The 18,969-nt window shown below is 36.0% G+C and overlaps 1 protein-coding gene across 5 annotated transcripts in view; it reads right to left on the minus strand.

Annotated features, from left to right (window-relative positions):
• TLN2 (talin 2) overlaps positions 1-18,969 on the minus strand; it is a 197,211-nt gene that overhangs the window by 128,033 nt on the left and 50,209 nt on the right. For all 5 annotated transcript variants that reach the window (XM_068410654.1, XM_068410655.1, XM_068410657.1 and 2 more), the window contains exon 2: positions 8,717-8,797. The gene's annotated coding sequence lies outside the window, so the exon portion shown is untranslated. The remainder of the gene's footprint in view (positions 1-8,716; positions 8,798-18,969) is intronic.

Genomic DNA, 18,969 nt, shown 5'->3' on the forward strand with positions numbered 1-18,969 from the left:
AGTAAATAACTAAACTCTTCGAAGAGGCTTTCCAGGCTTTTGTTCTTACTTTGTAAGAACGCTGCAGGAGAAAGCTGAAAACAGGGAACATGAGTTTCTGTAGAAATCATAAGTGAATCAACATCCTTTTGCTAGGTTCCTCTCCAAATGAAGTGCTTCCGTTGTAGAGATAAGCACTTTTTAAGAGAGTCCTTGGGAGGGTGGTAATAAAGATGTTCACAGATTCTAGGAGTATAATTAAAACACAGTATCTGAGATACAGAAGACATTTTTGTTTGGTGGAGGTTTGTTTGGGGATTTTTTTTGTTGGGTTTTTTTTTTGAGGGGTTTGTTGGGAGGGGGCATTGCTTTATTTTTTTAAACCAAAGAGAACTGCCTAGTAGGTTAATCTAAGTCCATCACAAGAGCTGCAACTTGCTTACAGTGGGATATATACTTATGCAACTTCAAATATATTTTCTGATTTCTGGTAATTTAGGAGCACATGGGTCAATTATAGGTGTCCCTGCCTGTGGCAGGGGGTTGGAACTAGATGATCTTTAAGGTCCCTTCCAACCGAAACCATTCTATGATAAGAAAAAGATGAAAAAATACTTTCTTTTCTGTGGAAGAGTTAAGCTGATATAAAACTGATTTTCCAAAGCAGCAGATTTGAGTATTTGAAGCATTTCACCCACAGATTCTAAATCACACTAACAACAGTAACAGGCTGAACTGCCAAGTGGGCTGTTAAATCCAGGCCTGCACAGTTCTGTACATTCACACTATTTTCAACTGCTGAAATGCTATGACATTTTGAAGGACAATTCTTAAGCTTTTATGTCTAGGCTTACAACCTTTGAGCACACTCTCTTCAATACTTTTTTTCACTGAATTAATTCAAAGCCACCACTCACAGTTCTGAACTACGCCTGCCATTCTTGGCAACTGCCCCAAAGTAGGGTGTAATAAACCACTCAGAGTTGTTAATTTGGTCATTAAACAACACAGCTAGGATATGACCTCTTGTGTTCACCTACTGTGGTCTAAATATTATTCTGCATTTCCTCATTTTTTTTTTTTTTAAGTGACATGTGTAGGCAGAGTTTAGAATACATTATGAGTTTTGTACAGTAATACGCTCTGCCCATTCAAAAGACAATCAAGGAATCTTCTTCAGGTACAGAAACAGTATTGCTAAGTTTCAGATAAAAGTGTCACGGTAAATCATATAAGGATTCTTCTGTTGCTTTCCTCCCACTCTCCTGAACATCAGCTGATGACTCCCTGGAACTTTTTGATAATTTTCTTTAAGGAGAACAGCAGTCAACACTTATTTCATACATACTCTGCTCGATTACCTACCTTAGGGAACATGAAGGCAACTAATGGTCTGCTCGAGTTTCTTACAGGCTTTATAAACAACCTTCTTTATTTGTTATGGAAGCTGAACTACTGAATAAAATAAAATCCACTTAGCTACTGAAATCACTGAAATAAATACATATTTGATCAGCATCATCATCCAGAATTAGAGTAGACAAGTCTTCAGAAACAGCTTTGCTACACAGAACAAGAAAATTAGTGAGGCTCAAGTAAAATTATTTTTGCCAGTTCTGTGATGTGGTTTATGTGGAATAGTTCTCTGCTCTCATTGATTTGATCTGAAATGGTGGACTTAACAGACACTGAAATTGCTTTCAGTAGATTTTCATCCTTTTATCCCAACAATCAGTTAATACAATCATTTAAAAGAGTTCACTAAAATAGGAAGCGAGGCAGGAAAAAAAAAAGTACACATTTACAAAATGTTATTTGAATGAATGCAACCGTAGTCTGGCAAGTTAGCATTCCACCTATTTAAGTAAGCCCAGAAGAACTTGGAGGACCTCACACAACTAGTAGTCATGCTGACAACCAAACCCTCATCTCCCCAATGAACTTCATCTGCTCATCTGTAATCTTCACAAATTGAGGATGAAGGCAAAGGGATTCCTGACTCGGAAAACCATTATTTCTTGCAGGCCCATTTGGAAAGCAGGATGTTTGGTAAAGAGCTCAGTCATTTAGGGAAAATCTAGGTTGACAACTTAAAAGACTGATTGTCATTTATATTAAGCAAAGCATGGCAAAGCAGGTCCCAGTCAGAAACTTATAGCTACTCTTCAAGGCAAGCTAACTCAGATTTTCCCTGTTCAAGTACATAAAGTGTGCTAAAATTCATTCTGTGTTAAAATAGCCTTATACAGAAAGATGAAGTGCACTTTAAAACTGTATGGTTCAATATAAATCCAAGTGACTGAGCTACCATTTTTATTTATACTTTCACTATCTACTGAGCTTGTCAGCAATACAAATGATAGCAAAATCACTGTCATAGTAAACATTCATTTCCATAGTGTCTTTTGTCCTAAGACGGTGATTAAAAAAAAGGCAGGTAAGAGGACACTGAATGCTATCTGTCTTTCCCACCAGGATATAAGTTCAGAACTTGTCATATCAGTTTCCTACCTAAAGACATAAGATTCCAGCTAGGACTTCCACTTGTTTCAGCTAGGATCAACCTTTGACAGTTATCATTTTGGCTACCTAGGAGATACTCACCAAGCAGCCCTCTCCAAGACTGAAGTTTTTTTTACTTAATGGCTATTTCGGTGGGAATCAGATGAATGTCTGAACACAGACAGCCAGAAGTATTTTAAATGGTCCTGCAATTCAAGCAACTGGGCTGCAAATCACAGACAGACACTGACTTATTTTCCCTGTAGGGTTTCTACCTGCAAAAAGATTTTCCATTTAAAAAGCTCCTATGCTAAGGAAGGCTACAATAAGTAGGGCAACAAGATTTACCAGCTGGAAATTTCACAGATTCACCAATGATTCCAAATACACAGTCTGACCACATCCTTAAAAGGAAAAATCACAGCAAAATGACTACGGCAACTTATTTAAAAGACCTAAAAGTAACAGCTGACCATCTCTCTTTCACTCCAATATATTATAATTCATGTTTCTCATTTCCCTGAGTTCAGTGTTAATTTCTGCAGACAACATCACACAGCCAAATTGATTTAGTTTTCATTTTTATATACTTTCTAGGGTGTTCCCAGCTCTTATTCCTGTGCCAAAACTTTCATTTTTACTGCTGACTTCCACAGTGAGTTTCAGGCACTTACAAAAACAAATCCATGAAAGATAAGACAGAAAATAAGACAACACTTGGATAAATAACAACATAGGGGACAGCTGTGCAGGGAGATTCATTCTTTCCATCACTGTGTAAAACCTCTTCAGCTCCAAGTAGATACAGAAACATGGAATTCTATTTGTCATGAGATGTAGGCTCAACTTGCCACCCAGAAAACAGGCCTTGTCTGGAACCAACACTTCTCTTCTGATAAATAAAAGACTGTTCACAAGGTCCTGATGTCATGAATTAAATTTTCTGTTTATTTTCTTTTAAGTGTTTAAATGAGTTTTGAAAACAATTCCCGGCTTAAAGGAACAGTAAATCCAACATAATCCCTATACCTAAGTGGCTATTAATGTGAAAATTCAACAGTTATAAACCTGTATTTAAAACTAGAGTATGTTATAATATCAGCCCCTAACTTCATACTATAAAAACACACGGAGGGATGTATTTCTAAATAGAAATCCATATCCATCCTTATCTAATCTCATCAAGGTTATCTACTTCTGCACACAGTGCAAAGCACTGGATGTTTTCAAGCACACTATTTCTGTAGCAAACAACAAAGCACAATGTATATGGGCAACAGGATGCACCAATACTTAATAAAGATCTGTTAACTATTTTGGTATCTATTACCACCTGAAAAGGAACAAATAAACCACAACTGCAGAAACACATAGCATGTTCACAACCAAACTATTAAAGAACTCAGCTTTATTTTAAAAAACATGTGTATTAGTAAAAAAGTATTACAGTGGCTGACATGGTAAATAACATGTTTAATGATATATCAAATCTCATTTTTAGAAGTACTATTTGGCTTTGATATACTATTTACACTTTTAGGTGTGTGCATACAAACACGCTAAATGTTACATAAAAACAGCATACTTGTGTGTGCATGTATGATTCAAGCACATGTACACACACTTCCCTGAAAATCATCATGGCTTTTAAGCATTGCGTATCAATGAGAAAGTTTCCATTTGAAAGGGAAGCGAAGAGAACACACAATTCCATAATATGTTGTCCAGTGTAATGAGTGCACTCAAGGTCAAAGCTCTCCTCCTACTCTTCCTCCCTCCACTATCATCACTGACTGAATGGCTAACTACTTTAGCTGTAAGACCTCGATGACATGCATCAAGCATTTAAAATATAACCTCCTAATAGTTACTGCAAGCTCAGCATCATTAATCAGCTCCAGTTGCAATGGAATGCTCATTGGATTGCTCATACTGAATTACCTATTTACAGTCTGATTAATAATGCAATACTTCAAAAATCTGAAGTAATCCTATCCATGGACTAGCAGCAGAAAGATAGAGAAAATATTCAATGGAAAAATTTGAAATAAAACTTCCGTATAATTGCTGATACTAGTGGTATTATTCCACTGTTTTTTCAGAGAGGCGACTACCACAGATAATAAACGAAATGCCATGAATCATTGATTTTTACAACATATTTATCTAAGCTTATTTAGAAATAAGCATTGTGCTAAATCTTATATTACGTACCTGAATGGTGTACTGCATTCACCCAGCATTACACAATTTAAACCTACACTAGAATTCCTATGTATAAACATGAGATTAATTGACCTACTTTTTCAAGCCTTCCACATCCCTCTTTCTCTTACAGAGATGTCCCATTATAGGGAAAAGTCCTTTTATGCTTTGGATTTTATTTCCTTGTGTAACTCCAATCCTTTCCCTCTAAGATGTACCTTACTGTAACAACAAGGCAAGACAGGAGTGAAATGTTTTCTAGTGTAACACTTTTCTTGCCTACTACAACCTAATCCCACACCACTATTTCCCAATCCATTCCATATTTTGCATTAAAGCATCGAATAGATTTCTTCACAGTTCCAAGTTCTATTTACATCCTATTCTCTTGGTATAAAACATACACTTCCTCCAAAATGGGGAAAAAAACCACCAAAATACTGAAATTAAATATTGAAAACCACCAAGCAAGCCAGGTATTAAAACCAGAAATCTATCCAGCTTTGGCAGGAATCTCAGTTTTATTGCAGTTTCCTACTTGCTTATAACGTGCTGTGTCACAACTATTCTTCACTGGAACGCCTGTGTGCACGTTCAAATGTTTTAAGTGACACTGTTAACAAAAGCTGAAAGTGACACCCTGTTAGGGTTTAGGACACTGTTCAGGGAAAGAGACTTGGATGCTGCCAACGATTTGCCTAGATCATAATCTTCCCCCTGAGAGTCTCTACTTCCCTACCCATTCTTTGTCAGAACCAGTAAAGGCCTTCAACAATGCCTTCTTCCACTAGACATTTACCTAACGCCTTTCTTGAAGTATGTGAAACTAAGTTTAAATTACTTAAGAGCTGCTCACATTGAAGAAGACAGCTATGTTTTGCTGAGCCTCAATAATCTTAACACTGGAAACTTTGGAGACTTGAATGGGAAATTTCAAAGAGAAGTTAGTTATGCCCTGTTATTTTAATGAAAATCACAAGATAAAATATGATTTTTTATTCACCCTGAAGAGAGCTAGAAAACTTTTCACCCAATTATTTATTTTTATTTATTTTTAGATATATTCATATATTTTATATATATAAATATTTTTATATATTTATTTTTATTTATTATTATTTCCCCCTAAATACTGGCATCAATAAGAAGTTATAATTTCTTGTTTGGATCACATATGAAAAAGATAAAGATGTCTCGGAAAAAGTAATTTCAACAAGAAACCATTTTATTGTATTCTCACTTGAGCAATTTCTTCCAGTGCTGATACGGCAATTCAGAAAGCAGTCACTCAATAGCCTTTTGATCATTTTCATCTTTTGTCCACACGTTCCCAGAACTGAAATTGTACACATCAGCACATTCTTGTACTTACAAACTCTCAAAAAAGTCTTTTTTGAAAGTTTTAGTCCACAGAACAGAAGCAAAGTAGATTAAAAAGTTTTCCATCTTGGGGTGATGATTTTGAATATTCAACACATACAGTACATGGAAATCCCCTTGATTCAGTGACTGAGGATGGGGACCTTAAAACCAGCCCACCATTGATGATAATGTGGTTTACAAAGACTACAGTTACTGCACAGTAGAAAAGGGTGACTAATTTAAACCACCCCCCATGCACTACCACCACAAAAAAGACCAAACCGAACAAGAACTCGGAATGGAGAGAGCAACACAAGAATTCTTGCAGCACAAGACCTAATTCTGATCTATTTGGCCTATATGATGGTAATGGCTGCAGCAGAAGTTATATGCTGACACACAATATTTATCTTTGGAATAAGTCCATAAGCACTTTGTGCATCATGGTATCAGTATTGCTTTAAAAAAAGCTATTCAACTATCACTACCATTAAAAAAAAACATAAATGGTAAAACATACTAAAATGAATGTGATTTTATTTTCTTCAGTTTCACAGAAGAAAACAGCATATTGTAGTGAGCTAATCTTCAAGTAAAACATGGGTTTTTTTTGGTTTTTGGTGTTTTTTTTTTTCTTTAAGAACTAATGTTGTATAATATGGATTAGGACATGGAGGTGCATTTTCCTATAGCAACATTTCAGAATGCTTTCCACTTATGAAAAAGTAAATAGAACAATTTAGCACAAACACCCTGCTTTTTTCTAGTTCTGTCTTTTTTTTTGATAAATAGTTTTACTTTGCTTACCATCTGGTGCAAACATTCAAATTCATTCAATATTGACAAATGAGCCACCCTATCAAAGCCATATAAGGGAAAGTTTTCTTTAAGATTGAGTTTCTTATGTCTTAATAACTGAACTATCTGATGCAGAAAAAACACTGAATCATGGCAGACAGGCAAAAATCAGCTTCCTTGGCCATTTTTGTGTTAGTAAATTCCAAGTAAACACACGCCATTAACTCTCAAAAAGTATTCTAACGAATTGGATTTCCACAAAGACAATCACATAACATCTAAAGCCAACTGAAAGAATTTTCAGAAATTTTAGTTTTTGTTTTCTTTCCAGTGTACACACGAAGAAAAGGGGTTGAAGCGTTCCTAACTATTCATATTCTTCACGGGCAGTGATTCCACTAGTGACTATGGTTACTTTCTGCTACTACTGGGATATTGTTCCATCAGTTAACCAAGATCCCATGTGAAGAGGTCACTGAATTTCTTGAGTACAAGTTTATTCTCCTACCATGCACTTACATATACAACAGCCAGCAGCACTGACATATTGCCAACAGAAAGGAGGGAAATCATTCTGGACTTTTGAGAGATTCATTCCTGAATCAGGCCAGCATAAATGAATTGAAAACATTTCCTGGGGGAAATCTCTTTTCACAGTTAAGAAAAGCACCTGTTTTGTCTGATTAGTAAGTAGTTACCAATCCAGTTCAATCAGTTGTACAGCCAGACATAATTAGTCTAACTACACAAAGAGAAAATACTTTAAAAAAAAAATTCTAAAATCAAAAGCTAATTAAGATCTTTAGCCATGTTATTTGATGCCACAATTGATAACAGTGATCTGACAGCAGCATCATAGAAATTAAGAAAACAGACATTGCAAAAGATGACTTAATGCAGTGTTAGTTCTTAAAAATACAATAGTTACAAGGCTCTTGCTGACAGGCTTCATTATAAGAATGCTCTATAAATATTTAGCTCTAACTGTACAATAACAAGAACAAAACAGTGTTACTAACCATCTAGCCTTAAGATTTGCACCTATGATGAAATGCATATCATAAATAACTATTTACTCTTTAGTGCTTTTACTTCATTTAACCTTGTCCTTAGACATATCTGATATAAACTGACATGCTGCTTTAATTATAGGCCGCTTTGAAAGTTCACTAAAGACATGTTTCAAACATGGAGAATAGCAGGACAAAATTCCGTTAGCAACCTTTTAGTATTACAAGCAGCATTTCCAGATGAGCAGTCAAAGCCAGAGACACATTTAGAACAGTAATGTGTACAAGGTCAAAATAACCCAACAGATTAAGAGTCTGGAGCAAGATTTATCAACATTTTGCCCAAAGGCAGTCATCACTTTGTGACATTCTCTTCTCAAAGCATTACAGTATAGAAATTGTAATGTATCTGTGAAGTTATTCTAGTAATGACTTTTCCTTGTTCTTTTTGCCACCTCTCTTAGATGTGTTAAGATGAAATAAAGTTAAGTCATCTTCTCAGCTATTTGTTCTCATACCAATGAAAGGCATGGCCCTTTTTCCTAAGGCTTAAAGAACTCTATTATATGATAATATTCTCCAGTCTCCCTGGAAACTGTTTAAAAATAGTCAACAGCTGTAATGGTCAGGTCAGTCTCCTGGCTGTTAACTGCAATGTTTACTTGGAGCTTCAATATTCATGCATCACACTTACTTTTCAGCTTGTTTTCTCTCTTCACAAACACAGCCACAGCTGTATACATTTCATGCATTCTCCAAAGAAAATATTACACTAATATATACAGGCAGCAGATTTTTAATTACTGTAGGAGTTTTTATGTCATTATATGCATAACAAAGAAAATTAAACAGAAACTTACCTCAAAATTAAACTTCATTTAATAGAAAATAAGCTTCTCAAAGTACTGCTTGACCATGTGGAATGCTTCCAGTAACCAGGTCTGTAACACAAGACACAAACAAGTTAATTTCTTATCCGCAGTCCATTAATTTCTAGTTTTAAAGTACCTTCTGCCAACACACTGGAAAGGAAGCAACTCAGAAAGTTGTAAGTTTCCTTTTCTCTTTGTGAGTTGGAATTTGCATTGCCAAAAAGAATAGCTTTAAGTTCAAGAAAATAAAATTCAATCCAGGCTTTCAAATTACTCACACTTAAAAGCTCATAATAAATGACCTCTGAGTAAACACCTTGAAATTGTCTAGTCACTTAAAAAACTTGCAGCACAAGTCCAGGTGTTAACATAAATTAAACGATCACACTGACCTCTCAAAGACATCAATTTTGCATTAACTATGCTTTTCTATGGTTTATGGTCTCTGTGTGGAGTAACTTAGTAGAAAACAGCACAGCACAAGCCTCTCCGCACAATTTCCATTCACAGTGAACCCCCTTCTGAGAGTATGATTGCAGACAAATAAAAATAGAACTAATAGTTCTGTTTTTAAAAGATTACAAACTCTATTTCAAGGTTTTGGTTGTTTTGAGGAGGTGGGCTTTGTTTGGGTGGTTTTAGGCTTTGTTTTTTAGACTCTTTTTTTTTCCCTAGGATTCTTAGGACCATTTGTTAGTTTTTACTGTAAATAAAAACCAATATAGCATATAGCAGGTTTAATACTCATCTCATGAGGATGGGCAAATCAGGTTGAACACCAAAATACATTGCAATTTATCAACTCCTGCCCGCACCCCCCCCAAACCCCCACAGTGCTATGAAATAAATATCACCTTCTCTTCAAGTATCTCAGTGTTTACAAGATTGATCACTTTTCCAGGCACAGTAATATGTCTGGACAAATAGAAGATGGCCTAGATCTTGCTGCTAGCAAAGGCCTGTGTCTGTTCCATGTGTGCACACTGTAGTTATGGAAGGTTTTTATCCCACTTTTAGATCTCTTGAAGCACTCTCTTACTGCAACCAAAAATTCAGATGAAGTTCTGATCCACAACAGCTATCCAAATCTGAAACTACTTTATGTATCAATTTAGAAAGACTGTGAAGTTAAAGAATAAAGTTACACATGTATACAGCGACATAACAAGGAACGCCTCTTAGCTGAGAAAAGCCTACAGCAACAAAAGAATTTTTGCAAATTTTAACACACCAAAGCTGGCAAAAATGTTTCCAATAGAACAAATTAATCATAGGATGTTTTTCTTTTCTAGGTTGGCTAGAAAATTGGTTGTTTTTTTTTTTCCTTTCAGTGGACTTTTAGGCAATGTCAGGTCTATGCCAACACAACTATTAACTGCAGGTTAACAGATTTACTGCAGGTCAGAGTAAATGCAGTCTACATTAGGACAATTATTTCAGTGTCCAATGGATCATCTGCATTAAAATTAGCATTGTAGTAGTTTGCTGCTTTGAAATTTAGACCCCTAATCCACACTCATTCAACTTTTCAACATCTACCAAGTCTCCAGTAACGCACAAAGAATGTACAATTAAGTTTAATGAAAAGGTGCGTGACTAGCCCACACCTCATGGATTTTCTGCTGATATTTAAGGTCAGGATAAAAGCAAGTTCAGTGCACAGAATGTTTGCATATCTAATGCATTCCCATAGGTGTCTGTATCAGTGTATAAGGAATTTATCTGTAATGCAAATATTTGTATTACAGTAACATGCAACAGTCCTCTCAGTACAGCCTATGAATTCTCCAGCCACCCTACTTCCTGGAAGCCACTATCTACTTCTCCATACTTGCACATATTTTAAATTCTAAAATTTGTTTCAAACGTGATTGTGAAGTATTTCAATCACTTGTAACATTGATACCTTTCTTCATTTTCATTCCTTTGTTGACAAAGACATCAGAAGCCCTTTCAAATCCCCAAGTTCTGAGAGCACCAAATACTAGCTGGAAGCATCTTCACCTCTACTCAGAGCCTTCATCAATTAAGGCTGACACTTACGGGACTTGTATAAAAAAAAAAAGAATGTCTGAAGAACATATCACATCTAGTGGACAACAAAATCTGATGTAGCAGAGAATGAAGTGACCATCCCAGTATTGCTTCTTTCCAGTTACATCTGACAAAGGTCCCCAAATAAATTTCCCAATTCAATACACACTGTTCATTTACCATCACTGTGATTTAAATGGTTGGGAAACGGCTTTGAAACCTGCTCTTTTCAGATGCAGTTCTATAACAGAATTGTTGCTTAAAAAAAACCATCAGCTTTTGTTTTCAAGCTATAAATCAAATATAGTGAACTAGAAATTTATTTTTCTGTAGTTTATCAGGAGGGTCTACCTACTCATGTAGGTGTTTATCAGAAACATGACTGGGAAGGAAGGAGGTGAATGAACTGCTCTCAACATTTTACATCAAGGGAAGGAACGAAACAATGCACTTGCACATACTACCAAAGCAACCTAATGAGTAGAATACCATGTTTCAGAATTACAATTTCATTTAAAATAGTAGATTCTCAGTTATCTGAATATTTTAACAGTAGAAAAGTGAATGTATCTTGTGGAGTTTGAGAAAAACAAAAAGTACTTATACTATGTTACATTTTAAGACTAGCTTGAACAAATGTGACTGTGGAAAGAACGTTCATTTTTCAAGTGGGTTAATTACTGCTGAAGTAGCTGTATATTTTTTTACTTACCAATTGGAGCCACAGAGAGCCTAAAAACTATTAATCACTGTTTGTTTATTCTATTGTCCTCACTTCCTGGAATGTAGTCAGAGATAGAACTCCAACCACCCAAAAGCCCAGTCAGCGAATCAGCTGCCCTGAACCCTGGATTTGTTCACAGCATGAGCCTACTTACTAACATTCTTAACCTATTGTAGCGTGGGAGCAATGACTGCATAAAGCAGCTAATTCTGGAAGTTTGCACAAAATTCAACAGCGCCATCTGAATATTTGGCGTATTTTTTAGCATAAGTCCCCCGTGTCCCCGCCCCTTTTTTTTCTTAGCTGCAGCTATATTTCTATGCAGTGTTTTTGGTTCAAGTGCCAGTGATGTTATTTATAGAACAAGAAGACTCAATAAAGAAAGGCGCTGAAGTAGAATGTGCTTCATTCTGCAATTCCATTGCAGAATCTTACACTCTGAATCAGAGGCAAACTATAGTTTTGGCCTTAGTAGTTATTTTCCTAGGTATTCTGCATTCTCAAAATTCTTGGTGATAACGTAGTTTAATTCAGTAGCATTTGGATTACAGGCTCACTGAGACTACAAGGATAAATTCCAGCATCCTCATACACAACATATTTTTAATATGGAAAATATTTCTGCCCATGTATTTCCTCTGGGTTTACGTGCATTTTCCTACACTGTGTTTTGTGTGAGGTTTTTGTTTGTTTGTTCCCAAACGGGGTTTTTTTGTGGGTTTTTTTTGTGTTTTTTGTGTGGTTTTTTTTTAAATTTTCTTATTGTTGTTAGCCAAGCATTGCTCTAAAAACCAAAAGCAAATCAAAATACATGGTCTATTACACAAAGCACTGATCCCTGTGTTTTAATCCTGTTGGCATTCATTACCACATTACTGTATCACTCCTGCTAAATGAATCTGCTAATAGCTTAGTATTTTGAGCTATAAACAGGGGAATATTCCTTTTTTTTTTCCCCCAAGACATTGGGAATTTTAGTTCTGTGCTTCAAAACTTCATGTTCCTTGCACATAATAAAGGCATTGAATAGCCATTTTAAGTTGGTACTAATTTAGATGTTTCATAGTACATGACTTCTTTCAATTCTTAGTTCCTCCACTTACCTATCATCTTCTATGATTTTCTTAAAGACTACAAGAGAGTAAATTACTACAAGGATATGAAATATACAATATTTGAGGCAGTTATTTTAATCATCATCGTGAGAGGCTGAATTCCTGCTACCCGTCACATCCCTGTAAAATACAGCTGCATTCCACCAAACAGATTTAAGGAGAGGATGGAGAAACATGGTCTATACACTCACAGCACACTGCAAAGAACATACTCAACAGGGCCCGATAAAGCCCCCAAACTATACTTAAAAGCAGATTCCCACCTTCTTTTAAAACTCTTCTCAATAACTTATTACTTTGATTCCTTTGCATCCTGAATCTGGATTTCAGCTTCATGTACTAAAAACACCCACAGGAATACAGCTCCTATCCTCTTTTTAAGTGCTTCCTTCCTTTCTCTTCTTCTGACATCTCTCTAATCCCTAATCAGAACAACAAAGAAGATGCATTCTGTAAAACAACCTTCTGAGAACACACATCACTACCTACGCTAACATGGGAGGGTCTGCAGTGCGCTTAGGTAGGACACACTGCACTCAAGGAGCGTTCAATAATATTACAGTTTGCAATGGAATTGCTTTTAGTCAACTCTACAACACACACATAGCCTGGAAGATGAAGCAGGAAGCATCTTCACTGGGCAAAGACAACCTACTGACCAGTACAGATCAGTTCCTATATTCTAAGAACTCAGTCATAGTACAGAAAAGATGGCTTCAGAGTGTGCTAGTACAAACATAATTTAAGTAGGACATGTGAATATATCGGAGGAATAATTGGTAAAACCTAATTCTGTTATAATACAAAGCTCCTTTTTGATGTAATGTTTGATACGATTTCTACCTTTACAGACAAGGATTTTCACCACTTTATATAAAAATCACACACACATGAACACTAACAAAGAATCATTCAAAAGTTTGCCTTGCAATGAAGGCTGCAACCAGGCTTCCAGACCTCCATTTCCCATTTTTATTTGTGTAAAAACATTGAGTTACCTTTTGCCAGCAAATGTAACATGCAACAATATCAGGCCTACTGATAACAAGATTATGAAATGTTAAGAAAAAAATATTACAAAATTAAGTCAGTTAATATTTTAACTGACTATTTGGAAGTGCCAAGTAACATGCATTTCAGGTTCTGTTTCAAGACTAAGGCGGTATTCAGCTCAATAGCACCGGGAGGCATCTTAATCAAGTGAAGATATGGTGAGATAAGACATCACCAAAAAAATACTCTAAAGCTACAGTAACTTTAAGGTTGTCTGAACATTTACTGGAAACAGCCATAAGCCTGAATAAAACTGAGCTGACATACAACTTTACTTACCAAACTGACATTAAAAACCAACAGTAATGTTTGTGATCAACACAGAATTTTTCACAATCAAAGCAATCTCTGGCATTTGCCACATTAAGTATTCTTGTAACCAACAACCAGATTTTTGCAGGTGATTTCTGAGAACAGATATGCTACCTCCTCCTAAAGCATGGCATAGCACACACAAAACCAGATGGATTATCAACACATTGAGTTTATGCACCTCGGGTAAACCCACAGGCTAACTGCAATTATGCCTGGGCTTTCCTTTCTTGAGGCCAGACTGGCTCAACTAGGGTAAGTAACACAGCAGCAATTGCCAGGCATCAGGGGTATCCAGCTGAGCGTTCTGACATCGAGCGCGTGGATATATGCACTCCATACCAGGACAAGTGCATGAAGAACCCATCACAGAAACACAACCAGAGAAAGACAGTCATGCCCTTCATATACTGTGAACCATTATTCACAGACTCTAACAAAGAGCTAATAGAAATCTCAGCCTGAGATTACTTGAAGAAGCTCTCATTTTAAAAATTTTTCAAGTGGTTTGTATTAGGTTTTAGTCTAGGTAACAGTTCTTTACCAAAAGCCATTATGATAAAGCTTTAAATATTTTATACAAACATTCCTCTAAGATACTTTAACTACACTAACCCTGAAACATTGAATGATCATACTACAACCATTACTACACTCCTCTTGGTTAATGAGGAAAAGTTATTAAATTGAGACTAAAACCTCCTTTATGCCTGCAGTCAGGTTTCAACTACTGATTTTTCAAGTTTTAGGCATTGCACTACCTTGAAACCAGCCAACTTTTCTAGCTGCAGAAGGTAAACAGAAGAACACTGGACATAAACCTGGAAGTTCTCAATTTAGTTTAATCACGTGTAACTTGCTCAACCACACAGAACACCCACATACTTTGCTTACTATTTGTGAAGGATAAAAACAGGCTACAAAGGGGAAAAAATGACCAACAAGCACCCCATACCCTAAAATGGCTGCTGCAGGTAAATCAGTTTTTAATAGTATGAGTTGAAACACATTTACCTTTGAACACAAATTCAATCTTAATTAACTTTTTTTCCCCTAGCAAAGTATTACAGTAGACTTTCATTATAGTGGGAAATCCATTTCAGAAAGCAGAACAAACTGATACGCAATGTCATTTCTTGCCCTTCCTCCCCACCAGACACATACGAACTATCATTTACACTTCAGGTTTCAGAAGATACCATTTATCAGATCATAATACAGAGTGCCCCACTCTCCCTAGATAAAAAGGCCACTCAGGTTGTCTCCACCCAAAACCATCCAACATCCAAACCATCCAACATTTCTGGGTCTTTTCGCCTGACATCTGTGACTTCAACTTCAACCAGATCAACTGTTCAAAATAACCAAACCTGTTCTTTATTGATTATAATCAGCAACATATAGCACATAGTCTACTGCCATGTAAGATACTTCATAAATGATCAGAATTCACCTACTGGAACAAGGTATTTGGCATCGAGACAAATTTTACTATCCTCCAGGGGTAACATACTCTCAAATGCAATTCTTCCTTGAAATAATACACTTGGAACTAAACATTATTCCTTGAAAATTGTGATGTTTATGAAAATGGTACTTCAGTGTGAGCTGAAGCATTCAAGCTAGACTTTCTTCCTTTGTACCTCACAGATGGTGGTCAGCCCTGCACTGGTCTGCCAAAACTCAGCTTTCAGCCTCTAAGGATCTATTACTGCTTCACTCTATCAGTTCTTAACTACTGTTCTGTAGCTTCTATTTGTCAATCTTTATAGCATCCTGCATACATGGTATGATAGTTTTGAGGAGGTCTGAAAAGGCACAACAGGTAAATTCTGCAACACAGGAGGAAAGTATGGCATTGATTTTTTTCTCAAGGCTGCATGTTTGTATACAGCAGGAAAAAGTGCCTGTTGTGATCATTTAAAGTCAACTATACTCTGCTATATTTTCAAAATTACATAAACCTCAGATCTCTTCACTATTAGGCTGAGACAACTTTCCGTGATTAATATAAGAGATAAATGCCTTCCTGTGTTCTCATGAATCTGAAGTTTTTGTCAAGCAAATACTACTTTCCTCTTGTTCAGGGTTCTTCAAGAGCAGTAGATAGTTTTCCATAAAGGAGCAGTTACTACTCAAACTTTAATCTGAACTCCAGCTTCCTCTCTAGGTAAGTTAGAAGAAAAGGTTCTAATTTTGTTGTCTAGTAGAAAGACAAAATCTTGTTTAATATCAACTGTTATTCCTTTTAAGGTAGGCAAAGAAGGTTTGTCAAAAGTTAAATGGTAACTTATTTCAATTTTTATTATTATTATTACTACTACTACAACAAAAAAAGCTACAGCAAATATTCACTTTCAGTCATGCTTAGTAAGTTCTTTCGAACATGTTTGCCCAGAACAGTAGGTCATCTTGGCATCAAATTGCAATGCCTTTCCTTTGATGACAGAAAGTAAGTTTGACTGATTCACAGGAGTGATCTGACATACAAGGCAGTCACACTTTACCGCTCTCCTAAGAAACCATGCACTAGAAAGGTGCCACGTGTCAAACCCACCGATTCTTCTGTCATGATGTGAATGACACCCACCCTCCAAGTACTACTACAGGAAGTGTTCAGAGAATGAGAAGTATCAACCACTATTAAGCATGCCAGACTTGCAATGTCTGCAAGGAGTTAACTACAGCCCTCATCAATGATTCTTCATTTATTATAAAATCTCTGGTTCTAGATTTAGCATAGAATATAGTCTTTTAAAAATAGAGACAAATACATCATTTTCATTCATGTGGTACAATACATAGTAATTGAAAGTGACAGGTAATGATGTGAAATAACAGGTCTTCAAAAATGAGAACATAGCACTTTCCTCATCAGGGTACCACTCACACTAACTGTAATTTCTGACCTTTTAGGATTTGGAATCTATGCTAACATCACCCTTTATTTCCAACCAGACAATCTGTAAGCAGTTTAACAACTGTAAACAAGATGTTAAGCCTGTTTTTCATGGGAACAGAAAGTGTAGCTTGCCTTAGAACAGTTGCGATTCTCTGCTGGATACTAACACCTGAGCAGCAAACAACTCCACAGTCTCAGAAAGAAATTCCTCAGCATAGGGTCTATTTTCTTCCCATGCTGTGATGCTATACACTCAGAATATTCAAGTATGTACGTGCACTCAGGTCAAAATTAATCAGATTTCTCATCCATTTATGCTGATGTACATTACAGCATCAATTATTCAGCAATCCACTGCAAAGATGCACTGGTTCAGTGGAAGCTATTGAACCTCAGCAATTCTATGGCAATATAAATAAACAATAGTACATTTGCATCACCTTCATGAAAAAGTGTGAATTCAGCTCTCATAAGTAACTACTATAAGAAAAAAATACAGGAACTTCTACTTTTTCTTTATGGTTCAGTCATGAATCACTCAGGGCTCAAACACTTCTCCTAAATAAGCATCTTTTACAGTAGGTTCACATTTCCCTTCAAGCTAATCATCCAAGAAAGGGATATCAATCCATGATATAACACTGGCCCTGCTCCCAATCCCCAGTCAAGCTTTCCTCATCTGGAAAACACATTTAACCTTCATTTTCACCAAAATTCACAATTAGCCTAGGCTTATAGTTGGATCAAAGAGGAATTTACAGCATAAGGCAAACGAGAAAAAAAATCCAGAGTCTTAGGCAATTCACACAGAATCTCAGAATCAATGAGGCTGGAAAAGACCTCTGGGGTCATCGAGTCCAACCACTGCCCTGACACCACCATGTCAACTAGACCATGGCACTAAGTGCCATGTCCAGTCTTCTCTTAAACACACGATTAAAATGACTGCCTATTACAATGGCTACCATTTCAATGTTTCTTCTCAAAAAGTTAAAGAAAATACATTAACAAGAACATTTTAAATAGCTTGACTATGTGCATGATAGAATTTAACCTCATATAAAATAAAACTATGGCCAGATCCAGGTCTTACATTAAAATTCCTGCAGGAAAGGTAACAAAGGTGGCTGGTTCCAAGTACTCACAGTTAAGCTAACTGAAACCAAAAAAAAAAAAAAATCTATTCATTGCCAATATTAATTTAAGTATGCCACTTTCAAGAGTCACTATAAGGTTATAATCAATTTATGAGGTCGTCTGCAATGTGAACGCTTCCATCTTGAATGATGACTTGAAATTCTTATACAATTTTGCTAAAAACTTGCAAATAGAGTCATTAGCAAGATGAGTATTAGTTTTAGGAGTTGATATTTCATGTCCAGGGTCAGTACATGAGTTGAATAAGCAATGTAATAATAAAAGTAATATTTTAATGGACAGGTAAAAGAGGGGAAAAAAAAAAAAAAAGACTGCAAGGTTTTTGTTGTTGGTACAATTTCTTCACAGTGTGTTACGCCAAGACAGGACACCTGCCATTCTAATGGTGTAATTCTCAAGCTGTCTACATTTCGCATAAAATTTGCCAGCTAAATCTGTTCACAACAGAACTATGGTCCATTTACACTGCAGCAGACAAAGCATAAAATTTACCTCTTTGGCATGGATAACGGGAAGTTTGCCAACTTTCCAAACATATTCCTCGAAAGCTGGGCTGGTCTATAATTGCATCCAAAGGGTTAGTATAGCAATGGTTCAGAGACTCCAGATACAAAGTGTTGGAAATCCAACTTCAACAGAAATAAAACTTGCATTTTTCATTTTTATATTATCCTCACTGTTTTACTAGACTGAAGAGATTCATTTTAAAGAGCAGTGGTTTGTAAAATTTCCTTAACTTCAGACCAAGTTATTAAATACTTAACTTAGGCCACACATTAACTATCCTGACAGTACGAAACATACTGAATCACAAATATACTAAATATCCAATGTTCATGTTAGCATATAAATTTATGTTTGGAAAGAGAAATTATTTTGAACTCAAATCAGAATGAGCCAAACTAACTAAAACAAAACAAACTTAAATTCCACCCAGTCTTTG

The sequence above is a fragment of the Nyctibius grandis genome, chromosome 11 (genome assembly GCF_013368605.1).
Source record: "Nyctibius grandis isolate bNycGra1 chromosome 11, bNycGra1.pri, whole genome shotgun sequence".
Taxonomy (NCBI): domain Eukaryota; kingdom Metazoa; phylum Chordata; class Aves; order Nyctibiiformes; family Nyctibiidae; genus Nyctibius; species Nyctibius grandis.